General features: G+C 42.0%; 1 protein-coding gene across 11 annotated transcripts in view; it reads right to left on the bottom strand.

Annotated features, from left to right (window-relative positions):
* Sgms1 (sphingomyelin synthase 1) overlaps window positions 1–18,815 on the bottom strand; it is a 265,051-nt gene that overhangs the window by 60,818 nt on the left and 185,418 nt on the right. The window contains exon 1 of one of the 11 annotated variants that reach the window (XM_048438842.3): window positions 4,182–4,205. The exons of the other annotated variants lie outside the window; for them this stretch is intronic. The gene's annotated coding sequence lies outside the window, so the exon portion shown is untranslated. Of the gene's footprint in view, window positions 1–4,181; window positions 4,206–18,815 lie in introns of those variants that run through there. 11 annotated transcript variants of the gene reach the window in all.

Genomic DNA, 18,815 nt, shown 5'->3' with positions numbered 1-18,815 from the left:
AATGGATTAATATAAGTTATAAGAACTAATAAGTAGCCTGACCTAATGGGCCAATCAGTTTATAACTTATAGAGATCTCTGTGTGATTGATTTTCTCTGGGACTTGCTGGCTGTGGGGTACCGGACAGGAACAGATACCCCAACAAGCCGGCCATTCATGTTACAGTCCCCGAGTTTTCTCCCAATTCAACTGGGGTCATGCCCTTGGGCTAGAAAACCCAGAAGTGAAACATGTCCTGCCCAGTTATCATACCAAACAACACATGCTGGCCAACTGTCGTTTTACTGTTTTGGGATGCTGACCTTGACCCCATGTTATTTCTGTAAATATGGTTATGGAAAATCAGGGATGAGATGAAAGTTCTGGAATTAAGTAGTCTTGGGTCCAGTGACCTTTCTAGCAGTTCATGCACCAACGATGGGAAAGATGTTTTATCTTCTCTTGTTCTAGTTCATTCGGCGTCCTATAAAACAAAGCTATCTGTGACTGTTAAGAGGACTAAGGACATGCATGTAAAGCTGCCAATGACTAGAATTTAGTGCTATTCTATGACATCAAGTATCACTATTACTTTTAAGTGATTTTTATTTTTTTACAGATGAGCCAAAAATAAAGGAATGTTGGAATGGTTTGACTCTGGAACCTCCTGCATGGACTTGAGGTTTGAATGCCTATTTTTAGCTTGTATAGCCATTGGAGGGTATAGCCATTGGAAGGGGAGAGGGGTTCCAGAAAGTTCAAAAGTAGTGCCTAACTGGAGGAAGTAGGTCACTAGAGTGGGTCCTTGGGTAGATATTACCCATGGTCTCCCCTCTTTTCTCTCCCCTGTATCCATCATGATATGAACAGTGGTCCTCTGGCACAATGATGTGGGTTGTCCTTCTGTATGTGTGTTGCTTTTATTGGTTGAAGCTGTTTCAGCAAATTCATTAGCTGAGTAAAGTCAGGCAGGAAATCAGAACAGAGATACACAGAGAGAATAAGCAGACTCAGGGGAGACACCATGTAGCTGCCAAGGAAAGATACAATGGAACCTTACTGGTAGGCCACAGCCTCATGGTGATACAGAGATTAATTAACAGAAATGGGTTACTTCAAGATGTAAGAGTTAGTTAATAAGAAGCCTTAGCTAATAGGGCCAGACAGTGATACAATTAAAAAGAGGGCATCTAGACTCACAAAAACAGGAGTCAATTGGAGCTTCTTGGTAGCCGTGTTTTTTCAGATAAGCTCCGCTTGCTGGTGACAAACAGAGGTGAGACTTCTTTAAGAGAAGGCTTCCTGACTCAGCATTAGCACCAATATCTGCATGGCTTCTTTAAGAGACAGTATCCTGATAATTAATATAGTTTCCATGTGATTATTTGGGTTTGGGCAGCTGGGAAACTTAAGAGCGGTCTCTGTTTACAGCACAAGTCCCAGCCACAACAACATTCTTGCTCTTGCTCAGGAAACTGACATCAGGGGGTAGGTCCCAAAAGAGTGGGACAGGGCTGTCAAGAACCAACATAACACCTCTCATCTTGCCCCAGGGGTTTCTTTGGATGAACAGCTGGATAATAAGAACTTGCAAATGTGAAGACATTTATCCTGGGTTTCTAGCAAATTAAGCTTATGAAGCAGAAGTTGCCCTCTCTCTGCTCTGTTACAGACAGCTTTCCTACCACTCTCTGCAGCTACCCTAAAGGCAGGCTATAAGCACATTTAGAGCCTTTTACCTTGCTATGCACATTGTTGTTGTAGCCTTGAAAGTTCAACAGACAGGCAGCACACAAGCATCTTCAGTTGTCTCCTTCAATAGTGCTCTTAATCTGCTTTAGAATGACTCATTTTGAAAGCAATCACAAAATTAACATCAAAATATTCAAGGGTAAAGGAATCTCAAAACTACCCTTCGAAACAAAATTGTCTCCAGTTCTCAGGAAAAATTTCAGACATTGAGGCTCAAACTCCACCGTATTACAACAAGAATCAGCACACCAAGGTAGAGGGTCCTAAATATAACCATGGTGAGCCTTTGGGGTAGTTATAGAATGTAGTAGAAACCAGCAACATGGGAGAGTCGGTGACGGCACCAAACTGTCCCACCAGGGTCTGTGCACGCTATCGTCACACTTAGAATGGGCATCATTAAGTGTGGGCTTCCCTTAGCATCTCCAGACCCTGCCAATGGTGCTACAGATTTCCCCAGTATCAGATACAACAGGCATAAAATGCTGAAGAAAGAGAATATTCCAGTTTCCAAACAACACAAAGCACATTCCAGAAAACAGTTTCTAGCCAGGGGACGGAGAACTAGAGAACAGCAGCTGACCTCCAGCCCGCAGCCCCCACTCCACTTTAACTTACACAAGGTAATTTAACACTTTCCGTTCTGAACCGCTACTGTGATGCCCAAATGAGAAATCTACAGAGAAATCTTTCAAAAACTGAAATACTGCATGGATCATTATTGAACTAGGGGCTAGTGCATTGATAAGAGATAAGTTTGTAAAGTGAACAATCTTCTGGTGGAATACGTTCTAAAATAAATCCCAGCAGTCGAGACTGAGGTAGGATTACCTCAGTGAATGTCAGCTACATAATGTACATAATTCAATACCAGTCCAGGTTATGATAGGGCCCTGTCTCAAAAAAAAAAAAGGAAAAAAGAAAGACCAAAAAAAAAGAAAGAAAGAAAGAAAAAACAATAGCAAAACACAGTTTTCCTTCTATGAAATTAGGGAACCAAAATGCTATCCATTTAGAGCAGTGACTCTTAACCTGTGAGCTGAGACCCCTTTGGGAGTCAAACCACCCTTTCACGGGAGTCATTCAAGACCATGGAAAGCATAGACATTCACACTACAATTTATAACTGTAGCAAAGACACAGTTACGAAGTAGCAACGAAAATAATGATATGATTGGGGACCACTACAACATGAGGAACTGTATTAAACCGTCACAGCATTAGGAGGCTTGAGAATCACTGGTTTAGAGTTTCATTATCTTAGGTCATGATTTCTTTATGAGCTTAAAAAAATTATATGTCATTATAGCTTAGAGTTGAGCCTGTTTCTAAAGCAGCACCATATAACAGGTACCTGTTGCCCGTCTAATTCCATAAGGTGGGAAGGTAGCAGTAATTCCTCGAAGATCTCCAAGGGAGGAGATGTGAATGCCACATCTGGAGTGGTCTCCGCAGGGCACCAGTCTCTGAAGGGTTAATCACGGGTAAGAACGGAAGAAGGAAGAAGGCATACTTCCATAACATAACCAGGGTATAGTCCAGGTGTCATTTAAGAATCAAAGAGAAGGAAAGTCAACAGAAAAAAAATAAACAACTGAACAGCAAACATGGGACTAAAGCGCAAGGGTGAAATGGCATGTTATCTAAGATCTGCCTTGAAATATTGTCTTCTTCTCCAGACTGAAGGGTGCTGAGCAGGAGAGAGAATTGGGCTCACAGAATGTTGATGACGATACTAAATGATAAGGACATCTGATTTCTTTTACTATCCTACATTTAAATTGTCATTAAGTTACTTCTACACTTTTGTGATCTACAGGTCCCCTCCTGTACCACAAGGGCATTTAAGTGACTCCTTAAGAAAGATTTTAAACTGGAATATTGGAATTTTACCTGTCATATACTCATCTGTTTTAAAATAATATATACATGTGAGCATTAAGTACTAGAAAATTTTAAAAAGAAAACGAGGCACAGGAACTAGAGGTGAAGTAACGATGAAGGCAGAGAACAAGCCAGCAACATGCTAGTGCCACTAAGCAAACAAACTACGGCCACAGGAGGTCAAAGTCCTTCCACCAAACCTCGGGCATTCGACCCATGGGGCTGCTCGTCCATAACTTACCTAATTCACACAACAACCTTTGAGCAAAGTGAGTCCTGATTTTGGAAGGGCAACCACACATCCCTGTCAGTGTTGCCCAGATCAACTCTCACCTACATCCACTTCCTCAAACAAACAAACAAACAAAAACCAAAAAAACAAACAAACAAACAAACAAACAAAAACAGGCCAGGAAATAGTGAAAAGAGAAAAGAAAGGTGAAAAGGCCAAACTCGAAGTGCAAGATGCCTGTGTCATGTGGAAAATACGAAGCCGAGAGGCACAAGTGCGGCACACCGTCTGACAAGGAAGTACACACCAAATCTTCAATCAGCATTTTCTTACCCAACCTCCATCGCCCCACTCCTCATGACTGATCTCGCTCCAGAGGTCAGGACGGCCAGGAAACAGCTGAGCAACATCACAGTGACAGATAAGGAAGTAAGCCAGAAAGAAGGTAGGATTGTTAGAAATTCCATTTCAGGAAGTCACTGACCTGTCGCCCAGTTGATCAACAGGCTTGAGAAAGGCCCAGAATCCTGAGACCAACCAGTAGGGCTTCAGGAGGCTGTGTGGACCCCTCTCTGATACCTGCCCTTTGACACCTCAGTAACTATGTAGGGGAGGGCTGGCAAGGATGAAGGTACTTGCTACCCAGCCGGACTTGCGCTTGATTCCCATAACCCACATGATAAAAGGAGAGAAATGGCTGGGTCGTTGTGGTAGATACCTTTAATACTAGCACTTAGAAGACAGATACAGGCAGATCTCTGTCTCAAAAAACAAAAACAAACAACAAACAAAAAACAAAAGACAAAAAAATACAAAGGAAAAGGAGAACTGTCTTTTAGTTGTTCTCTGATCATCACATGCAAATGGATACACTCAGAAGCACTGTGCATAAATGTACACACACACACACAAACACACACACACAAAGAGAGAGAGAGAGAGAGAGAGAGAGAGAGAGCGAGAGAGAGAGAGATTTAAAATAACTTTTAAAATAGTACCTTTATGTTGGCACAGGCAATCAAGATTCAGCTAACAGCAGCTTTGGATGAGTGGGTGGAACAGCTTAGACTTTCCAGTGAAACGCTAAAGGTCCAGTACCCCAAATGAGGACTCTTTTGATCTTACATGGAACACTGCTCAATCCATCTGCCTGGAGCTAGATCCTCATTACTCAAATGTTTAGAGAGACATCCCATCTCTACAGATACTAGGAAACCTGTTTATGGCCCAATATTCTACTGAAGGAGAAAAGTCTCCAGTCTCTTCTGACATCTTTCTCCTCTGAATTTGTTTTGCTTAAAACTGATCAGGTCCCATCTCCAAGGTAAGGTGCATCTTCTGATGTTTTTCATTTTGCTTTGGCCATCAGGAATCCCTCCACCAAACTGGGGGATAGGCAGGCAAAGCTAGTCAGTAGATTGTACCTAAAGACTCAATGTTGATCCCTCAAGAGCCTGAGCCTTAAAGCTCAGTAGTCCCTCCAATATTAGCTCCTTCATCAGCAGCCCCTCCATCAGTAGCTGGTGTGGGAGAATTGTCTGTATTCTGTCAATCATGTTTTAAATAAATGCTGATTGGCCAGGCAGGAGGTGTAGGCAGGAAAAAACAGACAGGAAGTGGAAATGATGCAAGGAGAGCAGGAGAATTCTGGGGAGGAGGAAGTTGATTCCTCCCACTCCTGCCCAGATCACAGAAGCAGCAGGATGTGAGCTGCCCCCACTGAAAAAGGTACAGAGCCACATGGCTAAAATAGATCAGAAAAATGGGTTAATCAAGATGTGAGAGTTAGTCAGTAAGAGGCTAGACCTAATGGGCCAATCAGCTTTATAACTTAAAGAGATCTGTGTGGTTGATTTTCTCTGGGGCCTGCCGGCTGTGGGGTACCAGGTGGGGGACAGAAAACATAAACAAACAGGCTTCATTCATGTTACAAGTAGCCCAATGGATTCCTACTTAGGAGACTCAGGATTCTAGGATGGCAATGCATGTAATGGCATAAATGTAGGCTAAAACTACATGTGCATTCTGTACTATATTTTATGACACACACCCAATTGAAGATGCAATTAGTCATAGATATTCATACTATTGGTCTTCCCAAAGGCTGTGGATTTGTGTTCTTTCAACAGGTTTGTGCAAATCCTAAAACCAGACATGAAATGGAAACCAAACTAAATAAATCTGAGGTTATATTAAGTAAATAAATGTGCATTAGGAAGACAACCATCCTTTTTCATACAGTTACCTATTCCTTTTGTTTTAATCCATCGTTTAAGATACAGTCTACATAATTCTTGTCCTTGTCAGCATCAGATTTCTAGAAACTAATCTGATAGGAATGTCTAATGAAGAAATTAAAATGTTGACGTTCCGTGACTATGGCTGTCTCTTAAAGCACATCCTGTAACAATCAAGGATATCACGAGCTCCATGTTCTAATTCATCTGCACAGACTACTTGTAGCTGTCATCTACCAAGAAGAACTCAGTGGCAGTAGTCTGGTGGCACCTGAGTGAGCACACACATAATACATTCATCCCAGTGTCTAGGGGTCACAAGCACCGAGATGAGAGGAAACCTTATCCACCCGCCATCTCTGCCATAAACCTACATTCTTATGATTGGAACCCTCACCACAGCCCCCAAAGGAAAACACTTTCATGGTACGAATCTACCACACAAGGGTTTATGCATTGGGAGCTTGGTTCCTAGTGTGATGCTGGGATGGGGGCAGGGGGAGACATAGACTTTAAGGGGTAAAACACCCAGGGTGGTCCTCAATAGAAGGTACTGTGCTGGAAAAGGATTTAGGTGATTCTAACAGGAGAAAGATAAGTTCCCCATAGACTGAGTTTTTCTAAGGGAAACCACACTGCTCCCTCTGTAGCTTATTGTCCAGCCATGGGAACTCTTTAGTTTGCACAGGTTCTTCTTTCTGAAGGCACTCACCAGTAGGCCCTCAGCAGGCACCAAACTGATGGGGCAACCCCATCTTGGTTTCCACAAAACTGGGAGGTAAACAAACCTTTTGTTACTAAGGAGCCTGCCCTAGGTATTTCATTCCAGTATCAGCAAAGAGACCAAGCTATGGGTCACTGGAACCTTAGTATCTTTCCTGGCAAAGCAAAGGTTTTACCTGAGGTTCTGCTATCTTGTTATACAGCTGATTCATCAGCTCCAGCTGACCAGACAACACCGATTCTTCACACAAACGGCCCCAGAGGTTCGTTTCCCTGGGAAACATCACAAGGCAGGCCTCCATCTACTGCTCAGACTTTTGCTCAAAGTTCCTAGAGAATATTCCACTGGGCTCTCAACTCAGTGGTTTTTCTGGCCCAAAGTCTCAAAGTCCTTCCATAGTCCTCCCCAAACCATGGTCAGGTCTGTCCCAGCAATTCTGTTATGCTGGTACAAATTCCTATCTTAGGGTTTCTATTTCAGCAATGAAACACGAGGACCAACAGCAAGTTGGGGAGGAAAAGGTTTTCTAGGCTTACCCTTCCATCATTGAAGGAAGTCGGGGCAGGAACTCAAACGGGACAGGGATCTGGAGGCAAGAGCTGATGCAGAGGCCAGGGAGCATGCTCCTCACCCTGCTTTCTTACAAAAGCCAGGACCACCAGCCCAAGGATGGCACAATCCACAAGGGGCTAGGTCCTCCCCCATCAATCACTAATTAATAAAATGCCTTATAGCTGGAATTCACGGAGGCATTTTCTCCGTTGGAGTTCCCTCCTTTTAGATGGCTCTAGCTGTGTCAAATTGATGTAAAAGCAGCCAGGACAGTACCCTTGACACCTACAATCTAATGTACAATTAGGAATAAAGTCAAGTTAAATTTCTGGAGTCTCTGAGATACCTCTAATAAATAACTCCTCTGAGTGGTTAAGGAGCAGGCATTAAACCACTCAGTCCAAGCTCTTCAAACTATTGAGCCTCTACTTAATCCTCGGCCTGACTTAAGTCGTCCTGCTGTATATACGGGAATATGCGCGGATGACTAAGGCACTGCTCACTGTCACTGGTATTAGCTGACTTAAGCCTGGCCATGCCCTTCCCACACAGTTGCGCAATGCTTACCAAGACAGTTGTATTTGCTTCCAAACCTGTTCACACAGGTTGGACTTGTTTCTGCTGCTGCAGGATTTAATTAAGCTGTTAACTAATGAAATGCAAGTATGAAGGGAAAATGAGCTGCTAATCCTATAAAATTAAACTGAATCTTTTAGTGGGGCTTGATAAGGGTAGTCAGGTGACAGAGGAATGCTACCAAACTCGTATTTGAGGCAACTTCAATATTCAGAAGGGGGAAAGTGCCTAAAACCCTTCAAGAACTTGGCAATGGGCTCCTTCTGAAGGCTTTGCTATTCTGGAGTAGCCACTTTAAAGAATTAAGCACAGGACGCTGTAGGTGAGACCTTCCGGGTGTGGTTCCGGGAAGACAGTAAACATCATAAATCAGATAAACTTGCATGACACTATGCATGGGGCTCAAAAAGCGTTTATTAAATTTTAAAAATTATTTATTTTTGTGTAACTTGAGCCAGTGAGATGGCTCCACAGGTAAAAGCCCTTACTATAAAGCCTAATGACCTGAGTTCAATCCCCGGGGCCCACACAAACAAACAAACGTAATAACGTATTTGGATCATTCCCCTCACTATTTCTAATGCTTGTGGTAGGGTATAATTTTAATTATTTTCAGCCTTAAATGATTGATCATTCAACTGTTCACTGCAGAGATGAACAAAACCAACATCTAGTTTCCTTCCCACTGCATTTTCTGCCCTTCTTATAAAAAAAAAAGATTATTTTATGTCTGTGTGTGTGGTTCTCAAGTATATGTGCAAGCCCGATGTGTATGGGGGAGAGGGGCGGCTGTGAAGATGACATGCAGCTAAAGCCACTAGAACTGTTGGTACAAGTGGTTGTGAGTCACCCATTGTGTTAGGAACCTAGTCAGAGTCCTTTACAAGAACAAGTGCTCCCAAAGGCTGAGCCATCGCTTCAGCCCCACCCACCCCTATTGTTTTCATCAAACACATCAACAATAACAAACTTTGCCTCCAGTGAAGTCTTTCTCTCCCTTCCCTCACTGGCCATCTCCTCAGCAGCCTGCAGGTCACGAGTCCCTTTGGATAGGGCTCAGGGTCCCACCTCTGGGGGCCCACACCTCTGGTTCCTCTACCCTCTCATTCCCATGCAATCCCCGCCCTTTTGAAGTCTGGGGCCTGCCAGCTAGAAGCTAAGCAAAGACTGACTGGCACCACCACTGGATTCTCTCCCCAGAACGCTCACCCTGCACAAGCCCTGTGCTCAGCAGCTGAAGTGGTAACAGGTTAAGACTATGCAAGGCAAAGGAGAAAACTTCAGGTCTGTGGAAAGGGTGGTACTCCGGGGCCAGGCAAAGTAATAAACAAGTTAGTTTTAGGAAAAGTGAATTATGAAGCACAAAGAGCCACACTAAAATTTCACTGTGACTTTGGTAAACTAATATACCTTTCTGAGTATTTTTCTTTGGCTCTAAAAATATAGGTCCTGCAAGACCTACCTCAATATTCTACTGGAGTCTGACCGAGGCAGGGCTGATACTCAGAAAACCACTAGTGTGTGTACCAGCCAGCAGTCTCAGCTACTGTTGTACTGCTGCGAGGAGACATCATGATGATGACAACTCTTATAAAAGGAAGCATTTAATTGGGGCCAGCTTACAGTTTCAGAGGTTTAGTTCATAATCAGCATGACAAGAAACATGGCGGCACTCAGACACACATGGTGCTGGAGAAGGGACTGAGAGTTATAAATCCAGAAATGCAAGTAGCAGAAAGATAAAGACACTGGGCCTGCCTTGGCTACTGAAACCTCAAAGCCCACCTGCTTGGACACACTTCCTCCAACAAGGCCACACCTCCTAGTCCTCTTAAATAGAGCCACTCTCTGGGGACCAAGCATTCAAATCTATGAGTCTTTGGGGGCCATTCTTAATCAAACCACCACACCAGTTCCTCAATGGTGCCTGCTCTCCAAAGGGCTCTCTTTCTCATGCTTTCCTTCGTTTCTATTCCCCAAGGTTCTCTTTAAAAAGTGAATAAAGGTAGTTGAAAAGGTCTGGAGAGATGGTCAGTGATAAAGAGCACTGTTTGCTTTTCTAGAGAACCTGGGTTCAATTCCCAGTCCCCACATGGAGCAGCCATCTCAGATCCAGTTTTGGAATTTCGGTGCCCTTTTCTGGTCTCTATGGTCAAAGCACACATATTGGGCACAGATTTACATGAAGCCAAACACCCACAGATATAAATAAAAATAAGGCTAAAAAACCAAAAAATCAACACCATCCAAAAAGTAGCTTAAAGTAGCTGTCTCCCCACTCCCTAGTGGCTTCCAAAGCAGCAGTCTCAAAGGGACTCCAGAGAAAGGGGCATGGACGAAGCCATCACTCCTGAAGGGCTGGTCTCCCTCCCTGGCATGCTCCTGGGGGCTCAAAAAGTATGGGACACTCAATATATGATCATTCATTGATTTGGTTTTTTTTTGAGGGTTTTTTTTTCTTCTCTCAGTAATAAAAGAGGCAAGAGGGCTTGTTTGACTATTTTTCTACTGTCTCTTAACTTCTTCAAAAGCAAATGTCTTTGGAAAGCAGCAACTATTCACTTCAAGTGGAAATTAAAAATAAATCTTTATTCACCATAAAGAGAAATCCCAAAACAGCAAGGAAAACCAGAGTCCAAGTAGAGCTGTCCATGCAAAGAGTACACATCCAAATGCTTGCACAACTGCCAGATAACCTGGAAGCCAGGTCATGCCTCAAGATATGGAAATGTGAGACCATGAAATGAGTAGCTTCAATTGCCCATGTAAGCACACATTTATTAGCCTTTAATCTAAAATAGTTTACAATAGCAATAAAGTAATAATTAATAACTTTGAAGGAGCTAGAGATATGGCTTAGTGGTTAAGTATACTTGCTGCTCTTACAGAGAACCCAAGTTTGATTCTGAGCATCCATATAACAGCCTACAATCACATGCATCTCCAGCTTCAAGGGATTTTACATCCTCTTTGTCTTCCATAGGCACCAAACATACATGTGCTACACATAAATCCATGCAGACAAACACTCAGATGCATAAAATAAATCCTTCTTTAAATGCATTTGCAATATGACAGAGTTGAATAAAGATGGCTGCTGCAACTTTTCTAAGTAAACTGAAGTAAATACTTCACATCAAAAACAGGTTTGGGTTGTTATGACCAAGAAAGTTTGAGCATTGCTTCTCACAGGGCCACATCCTAGCAAGTTCTTGCTGTTTAGGCTAGTACACGGCTTATAAAGCCAGCACCTATTCAGTTCTCAATCAAAGGAAAGGAGGTGAAGGGAAGCAAAAGCAGAAGGGAGTAAAAAGTAAATGTATTCATCTTTGTTCTTTCCAATAATCTGAACTTCAAAAGAGAGCATTAATTCATACGTTCACAAAATAAATCAAGGTAAATGACATACTAAAAGAAATTTTACCATTCTGTAAAAGATCCATGTGAAGCAATCAATGGACTAATATTACACCCAGAGACACACTGAGAGAGAAATATGTTTGGGAAATGCTAGCAAATAAAAATGCCTACTCAGTCAATGACTATAAAATAGAATACATGAGATGTGCATACAATTATTTATATATAATGTATGTAATTGCATATATATTTGGAAAGACGGGCATCAAATTATTCATATGTCTAACCCTTTAAAGTAGGCACAGACAGAGGGTAGGATTGTCTATCAAAGTTCAAGGAAGGAATGTGGACATACATTGCTAAGAAAGGTCTATTGCTGGGTGGTACCTGCAGAGTCCCTTACAGTTCTCATGTTTGTTTAATGTAGCTGCCCATACTTTCCTATGGGAGAGGGTAGGGGGGCAAAGAAATTCTGGAACCAGATGATCTAGACTTCAGTCTTGGCTCTTATATTTACTGCTTTAAGATCTGGAAAAAATTGCTCAACCAGTCTGAACTACAGCAGCCTTTACTAGTGGAGGTAACAACACCGAAGCCACAAAGAGAAAGCAAACTGCATAGGAAAGACACCCCGTACAGAACAGAGCATGAATTCCAATGTCTTATCAGTAAAATTACGACACGAAAGAGTAATTTCATGAGACAAAAATTAAATAGAAAACTACCAACACTGACTTACTCTACAAGTACATTCTGTATCAATGTGGAGCAAAATAAACTGAGAAATAACAAAAGCCCTCAGATCCTACCTTATGGCTAACATTGATGCAATCAAACTCCCTGTGGGTCACACCACGGCCAGAGGGTGCCCGGGCAGGGAGCTCCCTAGAGGCACAGCTCAATGTGTTGTGACCAACTCCTAATGCGGCTGCCCAGCAACTGGCTGCCTCAGGATGACAATAATTAACATGCTTTACCTGACCAATGGTGTGAGAACTCCTGAAACGCAAAGGCCGTGTTATAAACACTTATACCTAATAATTGACCTCAATGGGACTTCTAGCCTCACCTAGAAACATACAACATAAACCAGGGTCAATTATCTAACATTTGGGACAGCAATGGGGAAAACTGTCTTACTGGTCATGTTCTAGTGACACAAAGCAAGTATCTGCTTCACTGAAAGGCAACACACTAGAAACTGGGCCCCGTTCTCCTACCTGGTATTTTAAGAGGTACACTTAAACTTTGACAAGCTGGAAGAATATCCCCCTTAATTTGCATAACACGAGAAACTATTCTGTCTTATTGGTGTATGTATGTGTGTGTGACTTCTTCACCTTATTTTTCAGACAGTGTCTCTTCACTGAACTTGGAGCTCACTATTTTGTCTCGACTGGATGGCCAGCAAGCTCCCAGTGCCCTTTTGTTCCCACCTCCAAATGTTAGGTTACAGGTGGAGCTGGCTTTTCTATGGCACTAGGGCTCCAAAAGCAAGGCCTCGTGACTGCTTGCCAAGCACTTTACCCACAAAGCCACTGCCGCAGCCTTACAAATGTGTAAAGAAATGAATGACACATTTGCTGTGTGATTATTCGGAGTGATAACCAGACATGCCTCACAAAAGTTCCTGCTGATTTATACGTTTTGCCTTTGCCATGATTGATATCAGAATTCTGATTATATTTGCTCCCTTTCTCCAGGGACAACTGGTTTACCACCAAGAAGGTCGTTCACCCTCAGACCTGTCTTAATATTAACAAATCACAGAAATTCTTATTTCCGGGAACTCATTTTTCTAAGTAGATTCCACTGCCAGACTCATTTATCCTCCTGTGCAAAATGTCAAAGACAATACACAAGTGAATTTCTGTCAGCCTTATTTAGTCAACTTGATTAATAAGTTAAAAGCTGAAGTTACAACTTGGATCAAAGCGGCGCAAAACTGTTGGACACGGGAAGCTATTTGTGAACCTTCCTTTGTCAAACACATAGTCTCAGTATCTCCATTTATCTTTCCTGTCAATATACTATTTAGAAAAGAAAACTGCCATCACCAAATCGTAGCCAAATTGTCTGGTCAAAGGCCTATTTAATGACATCATTTACCCATGACCTCCTCAGCCTTCTTCGAGATATTTGCTTAAAAAACACCATGATCATTTTGAGTAACCATAGCTGTTCTCTGATGACCTAGTATCCTATTATTTTCTTTTCTGTGTGAATGTCACTGAACAGTAACAGAAGTTGAAGCCTAATAGTGTCAGCTTTCAGAAAATTCAATATATTTTTCTGATTGTGGGCTTTTGTTTTAGTAAATACAAATTAATTGAGTCGATTATCTTCTGGAAACTATGAAGAGTAAACAAAGCTATTAGCTCATCACAGGCCAAACAGAAAGAAAAGGAGGTCAGAACTCTACTAGAAATTGAGCTATGAACATTTAAGAAAATGTCATTTGTCAAACCAAGTAAGGAATGGATCATGATATGGCTATGAATATAGATTTTCGAACTCAAGAATATTTAAAATCTGCTCAGGAGATATGTAAATAATAAAAAACTAACCTATTAATTTCCTGGGATCTAGATTAAAGCTTAGTTTATATAAATTGCAACAACACATTGTATATTCAATTTTTATTAATTAGAATTCTTTTAAGCTTATTCATTAAAGAAATCTGGAGAGAAATTCACTTAAGTCAAACTCTTTTTTTTGTCTTAATGTGGAGTACCTTTTCTAACACTACTCACAAGAAAACAGACAAGATTATCTCACTAGCAGTCTGTAGAGTAACTGCGTGAACAAGGAGAGAAGAATTCCGTCAACGTTGGATATAAATGAACTGTTGGTGCATTCAGTGTCTACATGCGTGAGATAAATAAGCTATCATTACCTGGGAGCCCACCCCAGATGTCTAGACAGCAACTGACTAGGAGTTAAGGTAGCAGGAAAGGGAGACACTGCACATTCTAGGGTGCATTTGTGAGATCCATCGAGTCAATTTGAAGTGTCCCCAAATGAATTTCCATTCAAGCTTTCTAATCTTGCTCTCTTTGCCCCTGCATCTCTTGTTCTTTTGAATTCACTCAATACCCCATGCTCCATAAGGCAATTATAAGCCTACACGTTGAGGATCTTAAAGAGAGAATCACCTACAACTTTGGATTGCACAGTCATCTCACAGATGACTACATCCTGGTGTTAACAGTCAAAGACATTCGAAGTTCACCTGCCCAGAGCGCTAAGAAACTGATAGGGGCCAATGCAGCAGAGGAGAAGGGCATCAATGACGAGTACTCCCTATAAACAGTTTTGGTAAGCGGAATGTTACAGGTCTCTGTGAATGTGGGATTGACTTGGATCTGTGCATATACCCCAAACAGCACAAAGTGTGGTTACACTTTTTCAACCAGCATCATTCTTCGATTTTGAATTTCATTTTTAAAAGGCTGTTTAATATTTCTTACACTAAAGTAAAAGCAACAGTGTTAATGAAAGCAAGAAGCTCAAAGACAGGCAAAATGCATGTAACATTTATTAAGTAAGACTAATTTTTCATGCTTAAAATGTGCTAATGTAAGTCAATGCAATAGAAATAAGAAAGTTCAGGGAACTGACAATGGCGAATAAGGAAGAGAAAGAAGAAAATAAAAGCACAGAGCAAAGTACACCGGATTAGAGAATTAAAACCAAGGGAACAAAGAAGAGTGAAAAGATCCTAAGTCTTGATCCGATGAAGAAAAACAAAACAAAAAACAACAACAACAACAAAAACAAAAAAATAGGCATTACTTCCAACTCAGCACGCAGGCACAGTTAATGCCATGGGATTTACAGGGATGGGGGGTGGAAATATGCAACTCTGGATCACAATACTGCACTGAGTCTCAAAATAGCTATGGAAAAGTTTCAAATGCTCTTACAAAAAAGGAATGATAAATATCTAAGGTGGTAAATATGTTAAAGACTTCAATTTGATTATAGCAAACATACCATATGCGTATTACCACTGCACTGTGAATGTTGGGAGGCAGGCAGATCTCCGTGCGTTTGAAACTAGCCTGGTCTAGATAGTAAGTCCCAGGCCAGCCAGGATTATATACTAAGACCCTGTCTCAAACAAACAAATAAACAAACATCTAACAACTTTACTGTGGCTCATAAATTTGTACAATTATTGGCAGTATATCTTAAACAAAAATTAAGAATGCAAATTTGATTTAAAATTAAAATTGGTGGCCTTTGTGGAATCCAGTTTGGCGATTCTATCTAGCAAGGTTCATATGCATTTAATCTCTGATCTAGAAATCCCACTTACAGGAATTTAAACACCAACTTTAGCAGCAAGATTTACACATAGGGCAGAATACAGCCAATCTAATAGCTGAGTGAGCACACGGTCACAATTTGGCAACTATTAAAATGTCTAGAAAGAGGCAAAGGTGAAATTAATTACTATATATTCATTATATTCATTTAATGAAATACCATACCATCACTACAACCAAAAGCCATGATTTCCCTGTGTGGTTAGGCAATATCTCCAAAATATTGTAAGTACAGAAAAATTAGCTGCAGAATTATAAAGTTTAACATTTTTATTAAGAGCAAATGGTGGTGATATGCCATTCCGTTTTGAGGGGGGGATCACAAGTATACTAACACATTTGATGGTAACCAACACATCTCATCCATAGCTTTTGATAGGTTTATATACTAACCACAAGCATGTTTTGCTTTTATTTTTGTTATCATGGTTACCCGGATGTAAGATTATGAGTAACTATCTACTCTGTTTGATGTCATCCAATGAAATCTAGCTTAAAATATAAGCAGAAAACTTAAAGAATTTATAATCAACCTTAATGTCTGAACCTCCCCCAGATCCATTTACCTTCAGCAGCATTGGGGGGTCAAGTTAACACAACAAAAGACAGGAGACCAGAAGTAGAGAAGAGAAAGCAATGCAGATGATAGACAACTCAGAATCAAGGTCAGGGCTGAGCATACCTAATGTTTCAAACAGAAAGCTGACTTACACATTGCACTGTGTTATGAAGCAAGAGACCACAGAAACCTAGTAGCTCAAAGCTGCGGTGGGGGGGGGGGTGTCTTTTTAAGCACTCCTGAAAGCAGTATCATCTCAACTCATAAAGAAATGCACAGAACACCTACCTTGTATGAGTAAAATCAGAGCCCTGGAGTGTCGTATCAAACCCCTCTCAGAGGCAAGATCCCCGGATGGTTCCACAGAAACTCTAGCTTCAGCGGTGCTCTGCACCTTCACAGGCATTAAGCAAGACATGTGAAATGTCATCAAGCCACGTGACACTTGATGAAAGCTGCTCCAAATGCCTCCCATGGCTTAGGAGGCAAACAAGAAGAAAGAAATCTAACCTTCAATCAGCCTTTAGCATTGAGTCACTACATGGACAAGCCAGGAATAAACTCAGAAGTCCAAGAAAGCATGAAACAAGTGCCAGGCTGAACAAAAGAAAACCCCGAATCCTGAGAAGATGGGATTCGTTCCCCCCCACCACCACCATCAGTTACTGATCTATTGCCTCTCTGTTCTTGACTGACATAACTGGCCTGCATGTATCTTGTTCATTTGCTGGCTGGCATAATGCTGGTTTGGGTTTTGTGGGTAGAGAGAACAGGAGATACTGCGGAGCAAGGAGCTGCACTTCTTGGTTTTGGGGCCCTCCAACAGTGATGGAGCAAGACGCCCCCTGGGTTAACAGTTCCCTCTGAACACCTATTCTTGGTCCGTCTAAAGAAAATTTTTCAGTAAATTCTGGAAGGCAGGTTGGCAGCAAAATCTACTAGCAGGAAACTGTGTTGCTTTCTTGGTCATGCAGTGTGCCAAGGCCACATCCTCTCTAATGAGACCTAGTGCTCAGCTGTGGGGGGAGGGGCGGAGAATAGAATCTCTACCTTTGGACACTCCCTCCTTTTGAGTCCCTGGAGTGGTGGCTGCTCCCTATATTGGGTTCTGTTTACATAAACCTACTAGGTCCATTTCATATTTAAACCATGGTAATATCTGTGCTCTTTAAAGGCTGGACTCTTTCCTGGTTGAATCTTCTTCCCCCAACAGTTTAGCCATACAGAGAAAACTTCACTCAGAAAAGAGACTCCCTTATTTAGCCAGGGGATGGCACAGTGCTGGCTAACAGTACGTTCCTACCTTACACACGGCTTAGTCAGGTGACCTTGTTAAGTTTTTATGAGAATGAGTATGAGTGCAGTGACAGTTTGGGAACGGCGGAAATGGCAGGGAACTGTGAGAATCCAAACCAAGTACTCTCAGCACAGAGGTGACATTGCTATGCTTGCCAGTTTCTCTTAAGTCTCCAATCCAGGGGGGACCACTCCCTGCTTATGCCCTGTGCAGACAGCCCAGCCCACCCTGGCTCTTTTCCCTTGGAGTCTTACAGACCTGCGGGATTTTTGCAGAGTGCATCTCTGTGAGTGCCAGTCTTGCTAAAGTTACGAAGTGCATTCGCTTTGATGGTTCTCCTTTAGGAAACACTTACTGTCCCATCTCTGACTTTCACAAGGGCAGAAAGTAAATACATCTGAGTCCTGCTTCTCCTTAGAGCCAGTGCTCAGGCTTTAAGGAGCTTCCTCTCTCGGGCTCCTGCACTGACAATTACCTAGCTGCTCAACAATCTGGAAGTCATTCACAGTGCACATAGGTACCTGAGAGGCAGGAGGATTGCCACGAGTTCAAAGCCAGTCTGGACTACACTGCACTTCGGAGGCCAGCCGAGAATATGCAATAAGAAAGACCCTGTTCCAAAAAGACAATAAACGTACAAAAATCACAATGAACAGAAGTTAGGAGCATTATAGTACAGCAGTGGGAATTTAGGATTTACATGTACTTTAAAAGTGTTACAGCCCTGAGAACCAAAACGCTCTAGATACGGGATCCAAACTATCCTCCTGAGAGTCGAACTAAAGCATATTTTTATAAACTTCTAAGAATGTTTAGCAATACAAAACCACGAAAAAAAATTCTGTAAATTTTTAGTCATGGCTGCTTTGATGAGGGATTTCTGTAGCTATCTGGTAGTTTGTACAGTTTAAACAAGAAGTGACAGGCCTGCTCACTGGCCTGGGAATCCCTATGACAGCAGTTAACTCATTTTCTTTACTCACGCATGCGTCACTCACAGAGCCGGGTCCTACGTTTCCGGGGTGAGTAAGCATGCCGTGGCACTCACTTGGTAACAGTCTTGGGATGTTCATTGCGTTCCCATGTTGAGAACACGATAGGAAAGGGACTCCTGGGGTAGACGAGTAACCCCCACCACCCCGTGAAGCCAGCTGGTCTTACAGGAAAGAATCTTCTCGGGATTCACCACCGTTCACAGAGGGGCCTGAAACTTTTGGGCTGAGTACATTCAACGTAGCACTGAAGTAAAAATGCCAACTGAATACTCTACTGTAAGAAACACAAACTACAATGTAGGGCTCGATAGCGCCTGCTGATTGGAAAGAACAACA

Source organism: Myodes glareolus, chromosome 7 (genome assembly GCF_982192425.1).
Source record: "Myodes glareolus chromosome 7, mMyoGla1.1, whole genome shotgun sequence".
Classification (NCBI taxonomy): domain Eukaryota; kingdom Metazoa; phylum Chordata; class Mammalia; order Rodentia; family Cricetidae; genus Myodes; species Myodes glareolus.
Note: the sequence above shows the minus strand (reverse complement) of the source record. Positions and strands in the feature narration are given on the sequence as shown.